This window comes from Phyllostomus discolor, chromosome 11 (assembly GCF_004126475.2).
Source record: "Phyllostomus discolor isolate MPI-MPIP mPhyDis1 chromosome 11, mPhyDis1.pri.v3, whole genome shotgun sequence".
Taxonomy (NCBI): domain Eukaryota; kingdom Metazoa; phylum Chordata; class Mammalia; order Chiroptera; family Phyllostomidae; genus Phyllostomus; species Phyllostomus discolor.
Genome location: NC_040913.2, coordinates 42,598,593 through 42,620,395, shown reverse-complemented (window position 1 = coordinate 42,620,395; position 21,803 = coordinate 42,598,593). Strand labels below are relative to the sequence as shown.

At 38.7% G+C, this 21,803-nt stretch overlaps 1 protein-coding gene across 2 annotated transcripts in view; it reads left to right on the top strand.

Annotated features, from left to right (window-relative positions):
• VWA8 (von Willebrand factor A domain containing 8) overlaps positions 1–21,803 on the top strand; it is a 417,525-nt gene that overhangs the window by 334,439 nt on the left and 61,283 nt on the right. The window lies entirely within an intron of this gene.

Genomic DNA, 21,803 nt, shown 5'->3' with positions numbered 1-21,803 from the left:
TTCGCTTCTCTCTTGCATTGAATTCAGCACACCCTCTCTTTGCTGAAGCCCAGTCTTCCCCCTCAGTTTCCATGATCCTGACAATCTCCTCCTGACTTCCCTCCATCTCTCTCATCCATTCCCACTCAGCCTCTTTTGCTGATTTGTTTCTCTCTGGGACCTACCCTCTTCACTGTACATGTGCTTTTCAGGAAACTTCTTTCACTTCCATGATCTCAGGTGGTTTGTACTTATAAAGTACACTCACCAATGAAATAGAAAAATGGTGGGAATTTATAAAAATACATAGTAAAAAGATATATAACACTCTCTCCCTTTTCTTTTTAATAATCATACGCCTCTGCTACAGCATATACTTGAATGGTGCTTCACGTTTTTTGGAAGCATCTTTATATAGGCATGTGGACTTCAAGCTGTGAATGGCATTTGGGGCATGTCTCAGTGCAACCCTTTCATCCTACAGCTGCAGAAGCTGAAGTCTGGAGACGTTAAGTACTTTTCCTAGAATCACACAAGTGTCCTGTGTCTTATTTAAACCTCTCACTAACTCTGTGAGGGTATATGTATTTATTGCTATTTAAGAGATGAGAAAACTGAGGTTCTAAGTTTGAATCTTGCCCAGTGTTGCATTACTTGTACGCAGCAGAACCTAGTTCTGCTGATGTGCCCCCTACTGCTTCTCTGCATTCCTAGGATTGGCGCAGTTACAATATATTTAAATTAATTAAATACGTTGTCTTTAAAAAGAGAGAGACAAACACAACAACAGCAGCAACTGCAGTGTGTGCTCTCACAACATGGCATGCCTGGGGAACAGGCGGCAGGGAGGAGGCACATAGCAAAAGTTCTAAGTGTTTATCCATACTAAAGACTGAGTTAAGTTGTACAGGGTTTTGTGTTGCTTGTTTGTTTGATTGTATGTACCGATTACCGTTGAATTGATATCATAGTAATAAATGCATTTCTTTGATCTTCAATAATGGAGAATAAGTTTGGGAGTGATGAGCCCTAATTTCTTTGGTTATTGGAGTTTTCATATAAACCTCTCTGTGCTCTGATTAGTTTATTCTGCTTCAACTTGGCAGAATGGGTGGGGTTCAGGATGAGGCATGTCATTATCATAAACCTCAATGGATATGTCATATGCAGGTAGGTTATACTGGGTGCTATAGTAAGAGCAGTGTGAACACAGCAGCCAAAGGGCTCTCCATGAAAACTATCACTGGTTTTCAATTCAATACCCTCGTTGGTATTTCTGCCTGAAATCTCTGACCTCCTATTCTGACCAACTTTTACACTTCCTTCAAGACTCAAACTTTTTTTGGCTGTCACCTCTTCCAGGATGCTTTTTCTGACACTTCTCCTACCCCTAAGCCTTTGGAGCCCTTCTGGTATGTTCCACTAACACATTGTGTTGACCCCTGGCATGGCAGTCCACCCCGCCTGCCCCCGCACTGATTAATGAGAGCAGCCCCACATCCCACCCCTGGCTGAAAACTCCTTCACAAAGTGCAGAACTGGGTTGCATGTGTCTTTGTATCCTTAGCATCTAGCAGAGGGCTTGGCTCGTTACTGGTGCTCATTAAAAACTATGACAGGCAAGTAGGCCATCTGACAGGAAAGAGCCAAAGGAAGGCACTTGAAGGTTCATTTAAGTCATATATGTACATAGTTTTAAAAATTAAACTTATAAGACTAGCTATGAAAAATAGCTCCGAGGCAAACACTTTGAACTCTTTGTGCTGATTTTTTTTGCACCCATATCTTTAGCATAGTTATGCTTCATCTTGATTTCTTTCATTTTTAAACATTATCTTTTGACTTCAACCATGGAAGTTCAGTGTTTAGCTCTTTCATTTTCCTATCACTACTGTATGATATACACTTACTACTGTCTTCCTGTGCCTACTATATGGTACACACTTTTCCTCGGTAAATTTGTCCTGGAATTTTGGTTAGGCCAGTGTTCAAGTTTGATATAATAACTATATAAAACATTATCAACCAGAAAAACCATGTCGTGTACTTGAATTACATTTCTGCTAGTCATCCCCCTCTGGGTGAAAAGAAAACTAAGAAAAGATGAGTAACTTTGGCCAAAAACATTTGGCCAGTTAATGCCAGAACCGGGATCAAAAACTAGTCTTCTAATTCCCCATAAGATAGTTTTCCGTGACACCAAGCTGCTTCTCAAAAAATTACTTTTTTAATTTTAAAATCTTAGTGAACCAATTTGAAGAAAAGCCAAAACTGTACATGATTATATCAAAATATTCTTTACACTTTTCATTTTACTCAAACAATCCCTGGTGACAGCTCATATTTCTTATAAACTAGAAGTGAAATAAATGTAGATAAGGACCCAAGCAAAGAACTTAGGGCTAGAAAGAATTTAGTCTGGTTTTTCATTTTGAAGATGAAAAAACTGAAGCCCAGATAAGCTAAATGGTTTGCTCAGCATCACGCAGCAAGTTAGGGGCCACACTGGTCTGAAATTCGTGTGTGAGCTTTCAGCCTGTTACTCTCCCTGTACTGTATATACCCCATCCTCTCAGGCACTACTTAGTTCCTCTCAGGCACTCTTTGTTTGTTTGACTAAAGTTTGTCTTGTACAGATGTCTAACCTCATTCTCTATCTGCATTAAACTTACACCTAAAAATGACATTAAGACATGTCAGTATAAGTCAGAAGTGGAGTATAAAGCATGTTTCTTAAATCCAGGATTCTGCTAAACTACTTCACATGGCTGCACAACTAGAATACTACACTGTGTTAGGACTGGGGCACAATGATGTTCATGGAAGGATATAGACATGAAAAAACTCCTCAGTGTCATGAGAATTTAACAACACAATAGAAGACAGCACAAGCACTGAGAGGACACAAGGGAAGGTCTGGCTACCACCCCACTCACCCCACTTCTGCCCCAAGCCCCAGATTAATTTGAAATCTCTGTGGGTTGCCTTGTGTTCTCTCCTCTCTCCTGTGTGTGATCACCTTCATTGCCTAGTGACCATGTCATGGCGCTCATAGCCAAACATACACAGCTACATGTGCCTAAGATCGTGCTGCCTCCTGCCCTCAACCAGGCCTCCTGCCTGGCTACCAAAGCCTGGCCCAGCTGAAGCAATCTTCTGATGAGGCACGGAGAGAGATGAGTGGGATGGGTGTAGGGAGCACAGGGAACCATGGGAAGCAAACACAGATGGATCTTGTTGGGATCCTTCTGGCACCTCTGTCCTTAAAGGAGTATGAGCTTCAGGATATAAATGGAAAACAGGCAGATTCACACTGTTAAAGAAACTGGAAAACTAAGACAAAAGAGAAAACGACAAACTGCTCTCTGTTTGCTTATCAGAACCCCTAATTGATTACAGTCATCATAGGAATTGTTTGTTTCTACATAATTATCATGTAGTTCAATGTCAGTGATACATGACATAAATTTTTATCATATCAACTGTGCCCCAAATTTCATTAGAAAGCTTTGCCCTTTGATATTCAGTGTTCTAAGTTTGCTGCCCACATAGAGCACCAACCTGCAGACTGAGCCTTCACAACCTATAACTAAGAGAATGTTTTACCTTACAAGAGCTAATAGTATTTTTTTTCTTTTACCCCAAAGTTCCTGCTCTCCAACTTGCCTCCTTAAGTTCTAGGAGAGCAGTTATCAGATTTCTGTGCATTTTCAGTTATCAGCACTGAGCCATATTCTACAGCTTTGAAATGACCACAAGGGCAGTGCCAGGAATGCAATCGTTCATTTATTCACCAGGCACTTACTGAGCTTCTGTGATACTCAAGACAGTGCCAGGAGCTGACATGATAGGAAGAGTAAGACCCAGCCCTGTGCTCTAGACCAGAGCCTAGAATCAATGCCACCTTACATTCTGGCCACACTCCCACACACCCCATAGCACTGATTCACTGTGATGCTATTTATCGCTGAAATCCATTTTTTTTGGTTTTTTAATTTACTTTTTATTGCTGTTCAGTTACAGTTGTCCCCACTCCCTCCACCCATTGCTCTCCCCTGCCCCGTCCAACCCCTGCTCCCAAAGACAATCCCCACCCCATTGTCCTTGTTTATGGGTCCTTTATACATGTTCCTCTTCTTTCCCCTATTACCCTGTCCCCTCTCCCCTCTGTGTCACTGAAATGTTTTCTTTAAAAAAAGTATGGTGTATATTTATATGGATGCACACATATACACAAATACATAAACATACCATAATAAAAGTGTACACATTACATTTACTTAATAGATGCACTGTGGCCATGTTGCATGTGGTGTTTTACAGTCTCAGCCCATTTGAACTAGTGCAGCACATGGAAGCTCTCCTCACACAGTAAGCCTTAGAGCCCCAAACCATGAATGCTTGTAGCTAACGAGTGATACAGTACACTGTCCTGAGTGCTGTGGGTATGCGGAGCATAGAGCTTATTCCCATATGGCCCCTCCTCATGCCGTTGTTGACGGCCGTTGACCCATAGTGGCTGTCAAGAAGTGTTTGAGGGTGCTGGGCCTGTTGGAAGCAAAGGAAGACTTTATTGCTAGATGTGAAAAAACAGGCTTTCCAAGAACTCCTTGTGCCTTGAGGAATTGTTTGAGAAAACTGGGTAAACATCAATAGGCAATGGTTTTAAACAGGTATTATAGTCTGGGATGGTGAAGCGTATGAAAGATAGTTGAAAGAAATGAAGATTAGTAGCAAAATGTGACTTCAGCAGAAACAAACTAAATGGAAAACCAGTTGCCAGTGGTTGATGTGGGAAACACATCTCCACAGGGAATATGCTGTAATAACCTGCCCACCACTTATTCAGTTAGTGTTCCTATTTTCTGAAATGAATTTCCCATGCTGAATGCATTTGCATGGAGCTGTGGTCAGTACTTCCAAGCATTTTTAGAACCTGGGCCATATTAAACCCCTTTTTGCTTCTACCCCCTCTAGTGGTAGGATGGTTTTTCCACCCACCCTTCCATCTCCTAGCGACACTTGATACCTTAGAGCACTCTGTTGACATGGAAAGCACAAGAGTTTTAAAATTGCCAGATGGGCTTTGCATTTCAGAGAGAACACACAACCCCAGTATTAGGTTGACATCATTTAACTTCAGGAATGATAAAAGCACATGGCAGGGTGTTTCTGTGCCAGGGCCACCTTGCAAATAACAAAACCAAAGCATTTTACACTGTTTGCTGCGGTTGAGACAGTGCTGCACTGCTAACCTCCTTGGCAATGGAGATCTTTGGCCAGGCTTGCAATTACTCTGGTGTTGCCTATTAACCTTTTGGTGGGTCTTTAAAATAGAAAGGGTAGGATGTGTAAAGACCTGGCAGTTTGCCCCACACCCACTGTCTTGGGATTTAATGAGCAGTTGTTTTTGTGAGAATGTTTAGAATATTGAATGAGCTGGTGTGAAGTGACGGCAGGAGAGTCATCTACGTTCCACATTCTCAGATTTTCCACAAATCTTCATCTTTTTTTCCTATTTGAATTGAAATAGGAAAGAAATTAATAAAGGAAGTACTCTAAGTAAAGTGAGAGGTTGCTTTGGATGGATTCTGCAACCTCATAGTTGCACTTTGACAGCCATGCAAACAGCTCTGTCTGGGCCAGAGAACAAGGACAGAGAGCACCACCACAGGCTCGGAGGCTGTGGCAGGGCCGCCTGCAAGGGGCCTGGCCAGGGACTGAGCTGAGGCCTTGGAAGGAATCTGAGTCAAGCTGAGGGAGGTGCAGGATGGGGCTTTCAGAACAACCCAAAGCCAAAGGGCCTACTTGTTCCCTCCTCTGTCAGATGGCTCTCTGCTGACCAGTGTCTGGGCTCCACTGTGCTGTTTGCCAGTTATGGGCTGGGAGGTGGAGCAGGGGAAAAGTCCCAGCAGACACCCTGTTGATGTCTGCTGGGTGTAATTCTTAGTATTTTATCCCCAGTAGCCTCCCACACGTGCATTTAATACATATATATACTAAGCTCCTATTATGTTCAAGGATGTATGTATAGCCACTGTGCCAACTACTACTGTCAGATAATAATAAATAAAGTACTCATAAATTGATATTTTGCCCTTCTTTTAGCCCAAGTCTATGAAATCCATAAAGTTTCATTCATTTTAATCAGATTCAGTGTTTTTGTTGCATAGTATTGGGCCTAGTGAAAAGGGTCATTCCAATGAAAAAGTCCTTTGTTAGAAACTACAGACTCAAATAGAGAAATGACATAGGATATATAAAGGGGTATGTTCCAGAACATCACATCAGATAGAGGAAGGAGGATGTTTTGGGTTATAGTTTCAAATATTTTAAAATATTTACCAAGCAAATCACTTGTGCCAAAATATGCACGTCTCTAGAAGTGTTCAAGTGGGAAGGAGGGGGGTAAGACAGAATTGGGTTGAGTTTTGGGAAGTGGGCAAAGGACTCCAGCCCAAAGTGAAGATGGAGGGGCTGTTGGTGGACAAAGGACAGGAACCCTTTCTCTGCAAGAGACTTTATCCACCCCACCCCATGAGAGCAAGATCTGCTGCAGGACAGATCATGGATGATACAGTCCACTTCTCACCTCTAATGTTGCAATTGCTCTAATAGGCATCTGTCTGTGATGTCCCACTGCCCCATCCCGTACTCCAGTCTTCCACCTCTGCCTGCTTGCTGATTCCTAGACATTCAAAGGAAAGACTCTATTTCTCAATTAACTATAAAAGCACTTGCAATGTGAATGTCCCTTGGGGTTATTTACTATGAATGAATATTAGCTATGGTTTAGTTTTTTAATATTAATGATCAAAAATCAAAATTCTTTCCTGTTTTCTGAGAGTGAGGAGGGATTAAAGAGGGCAGGCAGTCATTGAGTATTTGAAAGTAAGTGTTGCTAGCAGACAGGGAAGAAATGAAAATCAATTGTATGCATGCTTGATGGCTTTGTCGGAGATTAAAAATGAAACATACAGATGCTGCCTATGGACAAGGTATTTTTTGTCATGCATTATCATTTTAGAAGCTGCATGTTACTTAAGAAAATTGGATGAAGGTCAGCTTTCTTTTTAGCCAGTTTTCTTCATATGAAAGTCTATCATTCCTAGGGACATATTAATGTTATTTTCATTGTATCTATGAAAAAAATTTCTAACTTGTGAGTAACAATAACCTGAGACAATAATGTTTTAGGCAGATGTTTTCAGCACTTTATTATATCCTGTATCACCCTGTGCTGTGACTATGTTCCCCTTATCAATATCCTCCTGGAAGCATAGATCCCGTTTTGTGAATCTGTATTCCAATGAATAGTAGATATATCATACACATGCACAGAAATGTTTGAATAAGAGAATGACTGAATGAATGAATGAATGAATTTAATTGCCTGCTAATCAAGAAAACTGTAGGCAACTGTAATAAGTAGGATTTCTGTCTGATATTACTATGGCAACTTTTGATATCAGAAAACTCAATGCACATCTTATTAGAAGTAGGACATCCTCCAAAAGGTCAAGATAATATCTTCTGCCCAACTGCCTCTGAGTCACCCTTTAATACAATAATCAGTTAGTTTTCATGCAATTGACTCCAAGTAGCAGAAAGTCCAACCAACTAGCTTAAACTATAAGGACATTTATTATTTGCTTATGTCCAAGATCTGAGGTGAGTGACTCCAAGCTGGTTCAGCAGCTCAGCAATGCCATCAGGCACATAGGCTTCTCTATCCTTTCTTCTACCCCCTTCTTTTGTTGCTACATCGTCAACAGATGGAGACAGCAGCTCTAAGCATCACATCCTCGCTGTGTCCCAAGGCACCAAGTGCCTAGCGTTGGAGGGAGGGAGGGTGGTGCATCAAGGGAGTGAGAGCTCTTCTTTTACCTGGGAGAAAAGCTTTCCCAGAAGTCCCCTGACAGACTTTCTCTTACATCTCAGGTCACATGCCTTACCGTAGATCAATCAGTGGCAAAGGGGAATGGGATTGCTCTGCTTAATTCCAGCCAACCGTGATTCATCTAACTTCTGTTTAAAAGAAGAAAGAGGGAATGGGTGTTGGGCCATGTGGAGTGTCTGCTGAGCTGCACCAATCTCCGCGAAAAATGGGAATCTGCTGTGCTGCGCAGTCGTGCCTCCAAGGGCTAACTTCTAGGGTTGTATTCTGGCAGTTTGTATCATTTCACTGATGGTTTTTAAGAATTATGAGCTTGAGGAGGAGCCTAAAATATATGGGCCTTGCCCAGAATTCCAGGGCTTTTAGTGAGTCATGTCCCTTCCCTGTTCTAGCTTTGGGTGCTTTACTCTGTAACATTTTTATGAGTTATAATTTACAAGATCCCTGTTTTTTTCCATTCAATTCATATGAAAGAGGATAACAATTCTTAGGATTATGGCAAAATTACCTAACTGTGTCAGCTGTGAGAAATACATCCAAGGTATCAGCATGTGCATCAGTTTGCATCAAAACATGTAACAGTTCACGGTCTTTAGTGTTTTGAGGAAAGTTGTGATCCATTTAAGTGAATAAATACAGTAGTGTCTGTTTCAGTCATTGGAATGACTTATTTGAGCTCTTTCTAGGTAAAACCATTCACCTCAGAACGAGGAAATGCACTCCAAGTCCTCAACACATACTTCAGGGTACTCAGCAGTTCATCAACTCTCTGACCAGTGGTTCTATAGCACCTGTCTGCCCCCAGGAAACAAGCTCCCTCCAATGATCAGCCTTGCCTAGCGTCTGTTTCAGTTTCTGTCCTGGGTTGGACTTGTGTCTTTCATGAATCAATGTCACTTCATGTAAGAGATGCCCTAAAATGGCTTTGAAAACATTTTTGCAGATGTGCTCTTCCCACCCACCTAGAGAAATATTTTCCTGTGAGAATCCTTGGATTTTTTGGTATGTGTTTCTCCAGAATAAATCAATATGGGCTGATAATAGTGTTTGTCAAGAATTTGTCAGTTTTGAGCCCTGGCTGGCATAGCTCAGTGGATTGAGCGCGGGCTGGGAACCAAAGTGTCCCAGGTTCAATTCCCAGCCAGGGTACATTCCTGGGTTGCAGGCCATAACCCCCAGCAACCACACATTGATGTTTCTCTCTCTCTCTCTCTCTCTCTCTCTCTATGTCTATCTCTATCTCCCTCCCTTCCCTCCCTAAAAATAAATAAATAAAATCTTTAAAAAAAAAAAGAATTTGTCAGTTTTGAAACATCTGTAGACTCCCACGTGGGATTGGTGTGGGGCTGCCTTCTTGGCAATGTGAGCAGTGCCATTCCCAGCAGATGGCCTGACAAGACACACCGTTGACAAAGAACACATTAGTTCCTTTCTGCCCAGAAGTCTCACAACCAATTTTCTGCCTCCCTGTTGGCCCATTGTAGGTATCTCTGTGACTTCAAGAGCATGATTTGGGAGGTAACTGAACCAGGGTTAATTTGAGGGGCTTTTTCCTTTGCGTTGTGCCATCATTTTTAATAACGGTTCTTAAAAGGCTATTATTTTCTTACAACAGAATTACTAGATTGTGTGAAATGTCTAAAGAAGATAACTAAATTTTTATGAAAGTAAAGTTACCGGACACACAGACACTTGCTTTCTCTACCTCTTCTGAAGTTTTCACTTGCTATTTAAACAGTACACCTTCTCTCTCTCTCTCTCTCTCTCTCTCTCTCTCTCTCTCTCTCTCACTCTCTCACACACACATACACACATCCCAGAGTGAGGAATGGTATTCAGAACAGTTATTCCAGTAATCCTTCCACTGTTCCAACTATTTTTGCACTTTATCTTTCAGGATTGGCCCATAGAATAGTCATAACTCTCATAAGCAAACCAATCTCATTATTGCATAATTGTACCTGGTTTTGACTAAAACTCCAGCTTCATCACCTTCTTTACCAGATTTGGGATCATTGAATCAATCAGAGCATGTTGGCTCTAGGTGGAATGGTGGGCATCATTAAGTTCAAACCCATTAGTTTCTGATAAGAAAGTTGAGGCCCAGAGAAGTTAATTGACTTGCCAAAGGGTACATGTATAGCAAATGAGCAAATAGTTTATATCAGACATCAAATCCAAGTATCCTTTGGCTGTTTGTTAAAAATAAAAACTGTTTTTAAAGAACACATAATTGCCACTATTAGTGATATTTTAAAATAATCTGCCATGGGTTCTGTAGATCCTTCCAGAAGCAGTCCATAAGTGTTTTAAGCAATGACAGCACTACTATTATAAATGTATACAATGTAAGTTATAATAAATTTATCTCCATGAGTAAGCTCCATTATGTTGGTTTAAAAAATAAGACTGAAATAATAACATTTATATAGATTTCTTCTTTTTACTTTTCAATTACAGTTTACTTTCAGTATTATTTTGTATTGCTTTTGGGTATACAGCATGGTGGTTAGACAATTATAGCTTTATAAAGTGTTACCCTCACTATTTCCAGTACCCACCTGGCACCATACATACTTATCACAATATTATTGACTATATTCCTTTACCTCTTTCACCCAGTCCCCTAACCCCTTCCTCTCTGGCAACCATAAGTTGCTGTATGCTGCGTCAAGGAGTTCGTTTCAATTTTATTTGTTCATTTATTTTGTTCTTTAGATTCCACATATAAGTGAAATCATATGATACTTGCCTTATTTCACCTAGCATAATACCCTCTAGGCCATCCATGCTGTTGCAAATAGTAATATTTCATTGTTTTTATGGCTTTTGTAATATTCCATGGTAATGTATGTACAACAGCTTTTTTTATCAACTCGTCTATTGATAGGAACTTGGGTTGCTTCCATATCTTGGCTATTTTAAATAATGCTGCAGTGAACATGGGGGTGCATATATTATTTTGAGTTAGTGTTTTTGGTTTCTTCAAATAAATATCCAGAAGTGGCATCACTGGGTAATAAAGCATCTCTATGTTTAATTTTTCTGAGGAAACTCCATAGTGTTTTCCATAGTGGCTGCACCAGTCTGCATTCCCACCAGCAGTGCATGAGGTTCCCCTCTCTCCACATCCTCGCCAACACTCGTTTGTTGATTTATTGATAATAGTCATTCTGACAGGTGTGAGGTGATATATCATTGTGTTTTTAATTTCTATTTCTGTGATGATTAGTGATGTTGAGCATCTTTTCATACATCTATTGGTCATCTATATGTCCTCTGGAGATGTGTCTGTTCAGGTCCTCTGCCATTTTTTTTATTGGATTGCTTAATTTTGGGGTATTATATAGTATGAGTTCTTTATAAATTTTGGAGAGCAACCTCTTATCAGATTTATCACTGTGAATATATTCTTTCATTCATTTGGGTTGTCTTTTTATTTTGTAGATGATTTCTTTTGCTCTGCAAAACGTTTTTATTTGAAGTAGTTCCACTTATTTTTTTTTTCTTGTGTTTCCCTTGCCAGGAAAGATATGTCAGAAAAAAAAATGTTGCTAAAAGAAATGTCAGTGATATTACTGCCTATGTTTTCTTCTAATATTTTTATGGTTTGAAGTATTACATTTCTTTAATCCATTTTTACTTTATTCTTGTAAATGGTATAAAGAGTTGGTCTAGTTTTATTTTTGTTGCAAGTATCTCTGTGCAATTTTCCCTACGCCGTGTGTTGAATATACTATCTTTACCCCATTGTGTGACCCTGAAGTATAGTTTGATACCAGGTAGTGTGATTGCTCCAACTTTGTTCTTTCTCAAGATTGCTGAGGTTATTCCAGGTTTTTGCAGTTTCATATAAATTTTTGGATTATTTGTTCCAGTTCTGTGAAATATGCCATTGGTATTTTGATAAGAATTGTGTTGAATCTATAGATTGCTATGGGTAATACAGGCATTTTAATGATTTTAATTCTTCCTATCTGTGAACCTAGTATATGCTTCCATTTATCTGTATCATCTTAAATTTCTTTCTTTAGTATCTTATACTTTTTTAAGTACAAGTCCTTTACCTCCTTGGTTAAATTTATTACTAGGTATTTTTTAATGTGATTGTAAATGCAGTTGTTTTTTAGTTTCCTTTTTGGTAGTTCATAAATAGTGTATAAAAATGCAACTGACTTCTGAATATTTATTTTCTATCCTGCCACTTTACTGAATTCATTTATCAGTTCTAGTAGTTTTTTGGTAGAATCTTTAGGGTTCTCTATATATAGTATCATGTCATCTGTAAATAACGACTGGTTTACTTGTTCTATTCCCATTGGCTGCCTTTCATTTCTTCTTTTCTGATCACTGTGGCTAGGACTTTCAGTGCTATGTTGAATGACTGGCAAAAGTGGACATTCCTGTCTTGTTTCTGATCTTAAGGAAAAAGCTTTTAGTTTTTCCCAGTTGAGTATGGTGTTGGCTATGGGTTTGTCATGTATGACCTTTATTATGTTGAGGTATGTTCATTCTATTCCCACTTTCCTGAGAGTTTTTATCATAAATGGGTGCTGGATTATGTCAAATGTTTATCTGCATCTATTAACTTAATCACATGATTTTTATCCTTCATTTTGTTTATATGGTGTATCACATTAATTGATTTACAGATATTGTACTAACGTTGCATCCCCAGAATACATCCTACTTACTCACAATATCTCATATTTTTAATGCATTGCTAGATTCACTTTGCTAATATTTTGTTGAGGATTTTTGCATCTATGTACATCTAGGATATTGGCCTATAATTTTCTTTTTTAGTAGTGTCTTTACCTAGTTTTATAATGAGGATAGTGATGGACTTATAAAAGGAGCTTAGGGATCGGCCCTCTTCTTGAATTTTTTAGAATAGTTTCAAAGGATAGGTGTTAGTTCTTTGAATGTTGAGAAAAATTCATCTGCGAAGCCATTTGGTCCAGGACTTCTGTTTGCTGCAAGTTTTTTTTATTACTGCTTCAATTTCATTAGTTGTAATCAGTTCTGTTCAGATTTTCTGTTTCTACTTTAGTTTTAGAAGATTATATATTTCTAGAAATTTATCCATTTCTTCCAGAAATGGAAGAAATGGATAAATTTGTTGGCATATAGTTGTTTGTAATATTTTCTTATAGTCCTTTGCATTTCTCTGGTGTCCATTGTTAGTTCTCCTCTTTCATTTCTGATTTTATTGATTTGGGTCCTCTCTCTTTTTTCCTTGATCAGTTTGGTTAAAGGTTTATCAATCTTGTTTATCTTTCCAAAGAACCAGTTCTTTGGTTTTGGTTTTGGTTTTGGTTTGATATTTTGTATTGTTTTTGAGACTCTTTATCATTTATTTCCACTCTGTTCTTTTCAGTGTCTTTCTTCTGTTCACTTTGGGCTTTGTTGTTCTTTTTCTTAATTCTTTAGGCATACAAGCTAAATTGTTTGAGATTTTTCTTACTTCTTGAGGTAGGCCTGTATTGCTATGCATTTCCGTCGTGGGACTGTTTTTGCTTGCGTGATATGATTTAAATCTTCTTAAATTTAATAGAGACTCTTTTGTGTTCTTACAGTGGTCTCTCCTAGAAAGTATACCATGTGCATTTGAAAGGAATGTATATTCTGCTGATTAGGAGTGAAATGCCCTGAAGATATCACTTGAATACATCAAGCCTAGTGTGTCATTTTAGGCTGCTGATGCCTTGTTGATTTTTTGTCTTAAAGTTTTATCCATTGATGTCAATGGAGTGTTAAAATCCCCTACTATGACTTATTACTGTCATTCTCTGTCTTTATGTCCATTGATTTTCTTTATATATTTTAGTGCTCTTTTGTTGGGTGCATAATTTTTTACAAAAAAATTTATCTTCTTGTTAGATTGATCCCTTTATCATTATTTGTCCTTCCTTTCATTATAGCCTTTGTTTTAAAGTCTATTTTTCTCATATAAGTATTGCTAGCTCAGCTTTTTTCATATCTATTTGCATGGAATATCTATTTCCATATCTATATTTTCAATCTGTATGCCTTTCATTATGTAGTGGATTTCTTGTAGACAGCCTATATTTAAGTCTAATTTCCTTATCTATTCAGCCCCCCTATGTCTTTTTATTGGAGCATTTAATCCATTTACATTTAAGGCGATTATTGATAGGTAAGTATCTATAGCCATTTTATTCTTTATAACTATGTTCCTCTTTTTTCTTCTTAGAACCTTTTAATATTTCTTGTAATACTAGTTTGGTGGTAATGAACTTTTTAGCTTTTCCGTGTCTGCAAATCTCTTTACTTTGCCTTCCATTTTTTTGCATGATATTTTCTATTCTTTATTTAACCTTAATTATATATTTTTTCCATTACCATTTAGTCCCCTTATACCCTCCTCACCCCAGCAGACAGCACACTGTTGTCCGTGTCTGTAAGTCCTTTTTCCTTTTGGCTCAATTGCTCCACCCCCTACTCCCAACTAGCTGTCAACTGTTCTCCATCTATGAGTCTTTCTCTCTTTTGGTTGTTAGTTCACTTTGTTCATTGGATTCCACATCTGAGTGAAATCATATGGTATTTGTCTTTCTCTGACTGACTTATATCACATAGCATGATATTCTCTAGGTCCATTCATACTGTTGCAAAGGGTAAAATTTTCTTGTTTTTTATAGCCCAGTAGAATTCCATTCTGTAAATGCCCTATGGTTGTTTTGTCCACTCATGTATTGATGAACACTTGGGCTGCTTCCATATCTTGGTGATTGTAAATGCTGCAATGAATATAGGGGTGCTTATGTTCTTTTGAATTAGTATTTTGGGTTCCTTCAGATATATTCCCAGAATTGGGATCACTGAAAAAAGTAAGATCCATTTTTAATTTTCTGAGATATCTCCATATTGCTTTCCACAGTGGTTGCACCAGTCTGCATTCCCACCAACAGTTCAAAAGGGTTCCCCTTTCTCTGTATCTTTGCTAGCACTTGTTTTTTAATTTATTTATGATAGCCATTTTGACAGGTGTGAGATGGTATCTCATCATGGTTTTAATTTGCATTTCTCTGATGATTAGTGATGTTGAATATCTTTTCATATGTCTATTGGCCATCTGTTTGTCCTCTTGGGAGAAGTGTCTATTCAGGTCCTTTGCCAACTTTTTAATTGGGTTGTTTGGGTTTTTTGGTTTTTTTGTGTGTTTTTTTTAGAGATGGAAGGGAGGGAGAAAGAGAGAGAGAGAGAAACACCAGTGTGCGGTTGCTGGGGGCCGTGGCCTGCAACCCAGGCATGTGCCCTGACTGGGAATCGAACCTGCAATGCTTTGGTTCGCAGCCCGAGCTCAATCCACTGAGCTACACCAGCCAGGGCCGGTTGTTTGTTTTTTTGGGTGTTGAATATGCTCTCCCATTCTGTGGGTTGTCTTTTTATTTTGTTGATGATTTCCTTTGCTGTGCAAAAACTTTTTAGTTTGATGAAGTCCCATTTGTTTATTTTTTCTTTTGTTTCCCTTGCCTGAGGAGATACATCTAATAAAAAGTTTTTACAAGCCATGTCCAAGATTTTGCTGCCTGTATTTTCTTCTAGGGTTTTTATAGTTTCAGGTCTAACATTTAAGTCTTTGATCCATTTTTAATTTATTCTTGTGTGTGGTGTAAGAAGGTGGTCTAGTTTCATTTTTCTGCATGTATGTGTCCCATTTTCTCAACACCATTTATTGAATAAACTGTGTTTAGCCCATTTTATGTGCTTGCTTCCTCTGTCAAATGTTAATTGACAATAAAGGTGTGTGTTTATTTCTGGGCTCTATGTTCCATTGATCTATGTGTCTGTTTTCATGACAGGCTGTTTTGATTACTATGGCCTCGTAAATAGCGTGAATCCTCCAACTTTGTTCTTCTTTCTCAGGATCACTGTTGCTATGTGGGTGCTTTTGTGGTTCCACGTACATTTTGAAATATTTGTTTTAGTTCTGTGAAATACGTCATTGGAATTTTGATAGGAATTGCATTGAATCTGTAGATTGCTTTGGGTAGCATGGACATTTTAATGATGTTAATTTTTCCTATCCATGAACACAGTATTTACTTCTACTTATTTATATCTTCCTCAGTTTCTTTCTTCACTGTCTTACAATTTTCTGAGTACAGGTCTTTTACATCCTTCGTTAGGTTAATTCCTAGGTATTTTATTCTTTTTGAAGAAATTGTGAATGGATTTTCTTCGTTTTCCTTTTTGTTAGTTTGTTATTGGTGTATAAAAATGCAACTGATTTCTGAATATTAATTTGTATCCTGCTACTTTGCTAAATACAGTTATCAGTTCTAGTAGGTTCTTGGTGGAATCTTTGGGATTCTCTATGTATGGTATCATGTCATCTGCAGGTAAAAACATTTTTACTTCTTCCTTTCCAATTTGGATGACTTTTATGTCTTCTTTTCTGATTGCTGTGACTAGGACTTCCAGAAGCATGTTGAATAGAAGAGGTGAAAGCAGACATCCCTGTCTTGTTCCTGATCTTAAGGGGAACACTTGTAGTTTTTTGCCTCTTAAGTATGATGCTGGCAGTGGGTTTGTCATATATGGCCAATGTTACATTTAGGTATGTTCTCTCTATTCCTACTTTGCTGAGAGTTTTTATCATAAATGGGTGCTGGATTTTGTCAAAAGCTTTTTCTGCATCTGTTAAATAATCATGTGATTATATCCTTCATTTTGTTTATGTGGTGAATCACATTTATTGATTTGCAAATGTCACGTCAACCTTGCATTTCTGGAATAAATCCCACTTGATCATGGTGTATGATCTTTTTGATGTATTGCTGTATTCAGTTTGCTAACATTTTGTTGAGGATTTTAATATCTATGTTCATCAGTGATATTGGCCTATAATTTTCTTCCTTTGTAATGTCTTTATCTGGTTTTGTAATTAGGATAATGTTGGCCTCACAAAATGAGTTTGGGAGCCTTCCCTCCTCTTGAATTTTATGAAATAGTTTGAGAAGGAGAGGTGTTAGTTCTTCTTGGAATGTTTGGTAAAATTCACCTGTGAAGCCATCTAGTCCAGGTTTTTGTTTGTTGGGAGTTTTTTGATTACTGCTTCAATTTCAGTAGGTGTAATCTGTCTATTCAGATCCTCTGATTCTTTCTGATTTATTTTTGGAAGATTTTATGTTTTTAGGAATTTATCCACTTCATCCAGGTTATCCCATTTCTTGCCATATAGTTGTTCATAATATTTTCTTACAATTCTTTGTACTTCTTTGGTGTCAGTTGTTATTTATCCTCTTTCATTTCTGATTTTATTTAGTTGGGCCCTTCCTCCTTTTTTCTTAATGAGTCTGGTTGAAGATTGTCAGTCTTGCTTATCTTTTTAAAACAAACTATTGGATTCATTGATCTTTTGGTTTTGGGGGGGTTTTTTTGGACTCTATTTCATTTATTTCTGCTTTGATCTGTACTTTTTTCTTTCTACTCACTTTGGGCTTTGTTGTTCCTTTTCAGGTTTCTCTTTTTTTTTTTAAGATTTTATTTATTTATTTTTAGAGAGGGAAGGGAGGGAGAGAGAGAGAGGGAGAGGGAGAGGGAGAGGGAGAGAGAAACATCAATGTGCGGTTGCTGGGGGTTCTGGCCTGCAACCCAGGCATGTACCCTGGCTGGGAATCGAACCTGGGGCATTTTGGTTCCCAGCCCGCGCTCAATCCACTGAGCTACACCAGCCAGGGCTCTTTTCAGGTTTCTTTAAGTGTGAAGTTATATTGTTTATTTGAGCTTTTTCTTGCTTTTTGAGGTAGGCCCCCAATGCTATGAGTTGCCCTCTTAGGATTGCTTTCCCAGTGTCCCACAGATTTTAGATTGTTGTGTCCTCATTTTCAGTTGTTTCAGGGTATCTCCTGATTTCTTCCTTGATCTTATTATTGCCTCATTCATTGTTTAATAACATGTTATTTAGCTTCAATGTCTTTGTGTGCTTTTCAGTGTTCGTCTTGTGATTGATTTCTAGTTTCATAGCATTGTGGTCAGAAAAGATGCTTGATATGATTTCAATCTTCTTAAATTTATTGAGACTTATTTTGTGTCCTAGCATGTGGTCTATCCCAGAAAATGTTCCAAGTGCACTTGAAAAGTATGCATATTCTGCTGCTTTGGGGTGAAATGCTCTGAAGGTCAATTAAATCCATGTGATCTACTATGTAGTTAAGATCATTGTCTTATTGTTGACTTTCTGCCTGGAAGATTTATCTATTAAAGTTAATGGAGTGTTAAAATCCCCAGCTATGACTGTGTTTCTGTTGATCTCTCCTTTTCTGTCCATCAAGATTTGCTTTATATACTTGGGTGCTCCTACATTGGGTATGTAAATGTTTACTGGGGTTATATCCCTCCCCCACTTCAGCTGCCACCCATGGGAGCCCAGCCAGCCCTCTTGCATCTTCTCTACACTCCCTCAGTCATGTTGTGGTGAAATGTTTTTTTCTGTGTGTCTGTGGGTATTAGGCTTCTCTCCAGCTAGTGTTCAGCTGGCTATTCAAGATGACTTCTCTACAATTTAGTTGTAATTCCAGATTGGTCCTGGGAGGAGGTTAATGTAGCTCCCACTTACTCCTCCACCATCATGGATCATTCTTGCCTTCAATTTTAAATGATAATCTTGCTTGGTAGAGTAGTCTTGGTTAGGCCCTTGCTTTTCATCACTTTGGATATTTTATGCCAATTCCTTCTGGCCTAAAATGTTTCTGTTGAGAAATCAGCTGACAGTCTTATGGGAGCTCCTTTGTAGGTAACTAACTTTCTCTTGCTGCTTTTAAGATTGTTTTTTTGTCTTTAAACTTTGCCATTTTAATTATCTATCTTGGTGTGAACCTCTTTGGGTTCATCTTGTTTGGTACTCTCTGTGCTTCCTGGATATGTGTATCTTTTTTCTTCACCAGGTTAGAGAATTTTATAGCCATTATTTCTTCAAATAGGTTCTTGATCCCTTCCTCTCTCTCTTCTCCTTTTGGACCCCTATGATGCACATGTTCTTACACTTGATGTCCCAGAGGTACATTAAACTGTCCTCATATTTATTTATTTATTTACTTACTTACTTACTTACTTACTTACTTATTTAATTGCTGCTCTGATTGGGTATTTTCTGCTATCTTGTCTTACAAATTGCTGATTTGACCCTCTGCTTCATCTAACCTGATGTTGATTCCTTCTTGTATGTTCACATATTGTATTTTTCATTTCTGCCTGATTTTTTTTCTTGTAGTTTCTATGTCTTTTTTTATGCTTGATATCTCTTTGTTGAAAGTTTTCACTAAATTCTTTTGGCATCCTTATAACCATTGTTTTGAACTCTGTATCTGGTAGCTTGCTTGCCCCCATTTCATGTAATTCTTTTTCTTGGGATTTCTCCTGTTTTTTTGTTTGTTTGATTTTGGTTGTTTTGTTTGTTTGTTTGTTTGTTTTTCATTTGGGGCATGTCTCTTTGTCTCCCCATACTGGCTATCTCTCTGTATTTATTTCTGCATATTAGGCATTCTTGGTAGGGTAGCCTTATGTAGTAGGTGTTTTGTGGGGCTCAGTGGCACAGTCTCCTTAATCACCTGAGCTAGTTGCTCTGGGAATGCCCTTTGTGTTAGGTATTTGAGCCCTCCTATTGAATTTAATTGCTATTGGTTTGTTTGTGGGTGGCATTTCCCCTCCAGCTGGCTATTAGGATCTTTTCCCACTGCAACATATGAACAATTGTGTGGCAGCTGACCCCACAAAGAACTTTCCCCAACAGACTTGTGCCTGCCAAGATCTTTCTTTGCTGTGCTGCTTGTGGACCTAATTAGGTCGTGCTGTAATGAGGTCTGAATCCCACCACTGGGTGTGTTGTTTTGGGGGCTACCGTGGTGGGATGCTACCTGATGACCAGTCCTGAGCTACCTGTTTTGAGCTATGAAGTCATCCACAGTTTGTGGCTGCCTTTGTTGGGGCTAAGTGTACTTGTTTGGGAGGGACCAAGCTGTGCACCAAGGTTTGTTTCCACCAGCACTGAGCCCAGGGACAGGTCAGCAAAAGGCCCAAGGTTACCTGACATCTGCCTTCACCTGGTAGCTGCCTATTATTAGGCTCAGTCACTGAAACAGCCTCTGGTGGACTGCAAGTTGTGTAAGGTAGGTTCTCAGTGAGTCACCAGGTAGGGATGAGTGGTGTTTGCTAATGTGATACAGATTCAAATTCAGAGCCAGTGCTGGGTCTGAGGCTACTCATCAACAGTGTCAGGTTCATTAAGGTCAGCTACCATTCACCAAGTGCTCTCAGACCACTGTTGTGGGCCAGAGTCTTAGGGTGTCATCAGGGTGCATCAGAAGTCAGCAGAGTTCATCAGGCCCAAACAGACCAAAATTTGGTTGTGTGAAGGGAGGGCTCTGCACAGGAATGGTGGCTGCAGTTGGGCATGCAAGGGGAAAATGGCCCCTGCCCAAGAGCCACACAGCTCAGTTTTCCCTATAGTTTTCCCAGACCTCCTGTAACTTCTTCTGCACTGTGGGACCAAGTTGGCCACAGCCTGCTAACAGTATTGCAGAGTGTAAGCTCAGTGAGGCAGGGCCACCAGTAGTTGGGAGGATAGAGCTAGCAGTTCTCAGGGGGTTGGTGGATCTTCTGTTGGGGAGGGGGGTGGCAGGGGGTGGAGGAAGGCATTGCTGTTCTAGCAGTGAGAGGAGGGGATAGATTTCTTAAATTAGCAACAATAAAGCTCTATCCCATTTTTAATTGTTTCTTGTCTTTCTCATTTCCCATGGAGAACATCTACAAGATGCTACAAAAATTTCCAAATAATATTTCCAGGGCTTAGGCAAGCTTGTCCTTGTGCTTTGCTGTCCAGTGAGATAGCCACTAGCCATATATGGGTATTTAAATTTAAATTTTATGTAATTAAATAAAATTTAAAATTCAGGTCCTCAAATACTCAATAGCCACATTGGGCTAATGGCTACTATTTTCAATACAACAGTTGTAAACATTTCCATCAACACAGAAAATTTTATTGGTTAGTGCTGGTCTAGAATTCTTCTATCACTGTACACATTTTAATTTACTGCTTTTCTCTTACATTACCTCTGGACCAGTTGGAAAGTAATGGCATGCTTTGGGAAAAATATTTTAAAGGTTTATTTGTTTTCTAAATGTTACTAGCTATCTGCATAGTTTAATTTTTTTTAAAGTAGAAGAAATTATATTCATCCATTTTTAGAGCATGATTATGTATGTGGAATTCATATCCATTATTATTTTCTGGCTGCTAAATTTTCCTCAAGTATGCTGAAGTTATGGCAAAAATTCTGTTAATGCTGCCAAAGCTATTGAGAGAAAGTTTCAGTTAATTAAAATCTCTATAGAATGTCAGAAAATTTGAAATGAACTAGTATGGGTATAAGACAATGGAAGTTATGTTGAATTCACTTTTAATAGCCATTTTATTTGCAAAGACTTTTAATGTTACCTACGTGCCTTCATTAATCTTAACATACAAAATGAGAAGTCTGTGTCCCAACAATGAATGGGCTAGCCTGTAGAGACTGATCTGGCAACATGCTTCAGGTCCACTTGCAAGCTCCCTGCCCCATTTTATGCAGTTTGAGGGCACTGACTAATCCTCCCCAGCTTTGGTAGGCCCTATGGCACTTTGCATTATGTCCTGCTGGCACAGTTTTCTGTGTCTTACTTGAACAAATAAATGAACATTTGATCTGGTCTGCCCTGAAAATCATTACATTTGGGAACAGGCTAAGAGTGTATGTTAAATGTAACTGCTTCATGTTCTTTTTATTGTAGACTAATATCTACTGAACTGCCCACTAGGATTGGAATTCTGTGTGGCTATCAGTCCTTTTGGTGAAATTATGCTGAATGAAAATAGGGACTAATGAGCCACAGGCTCTCACAGAGGAAGCCTCAAGTG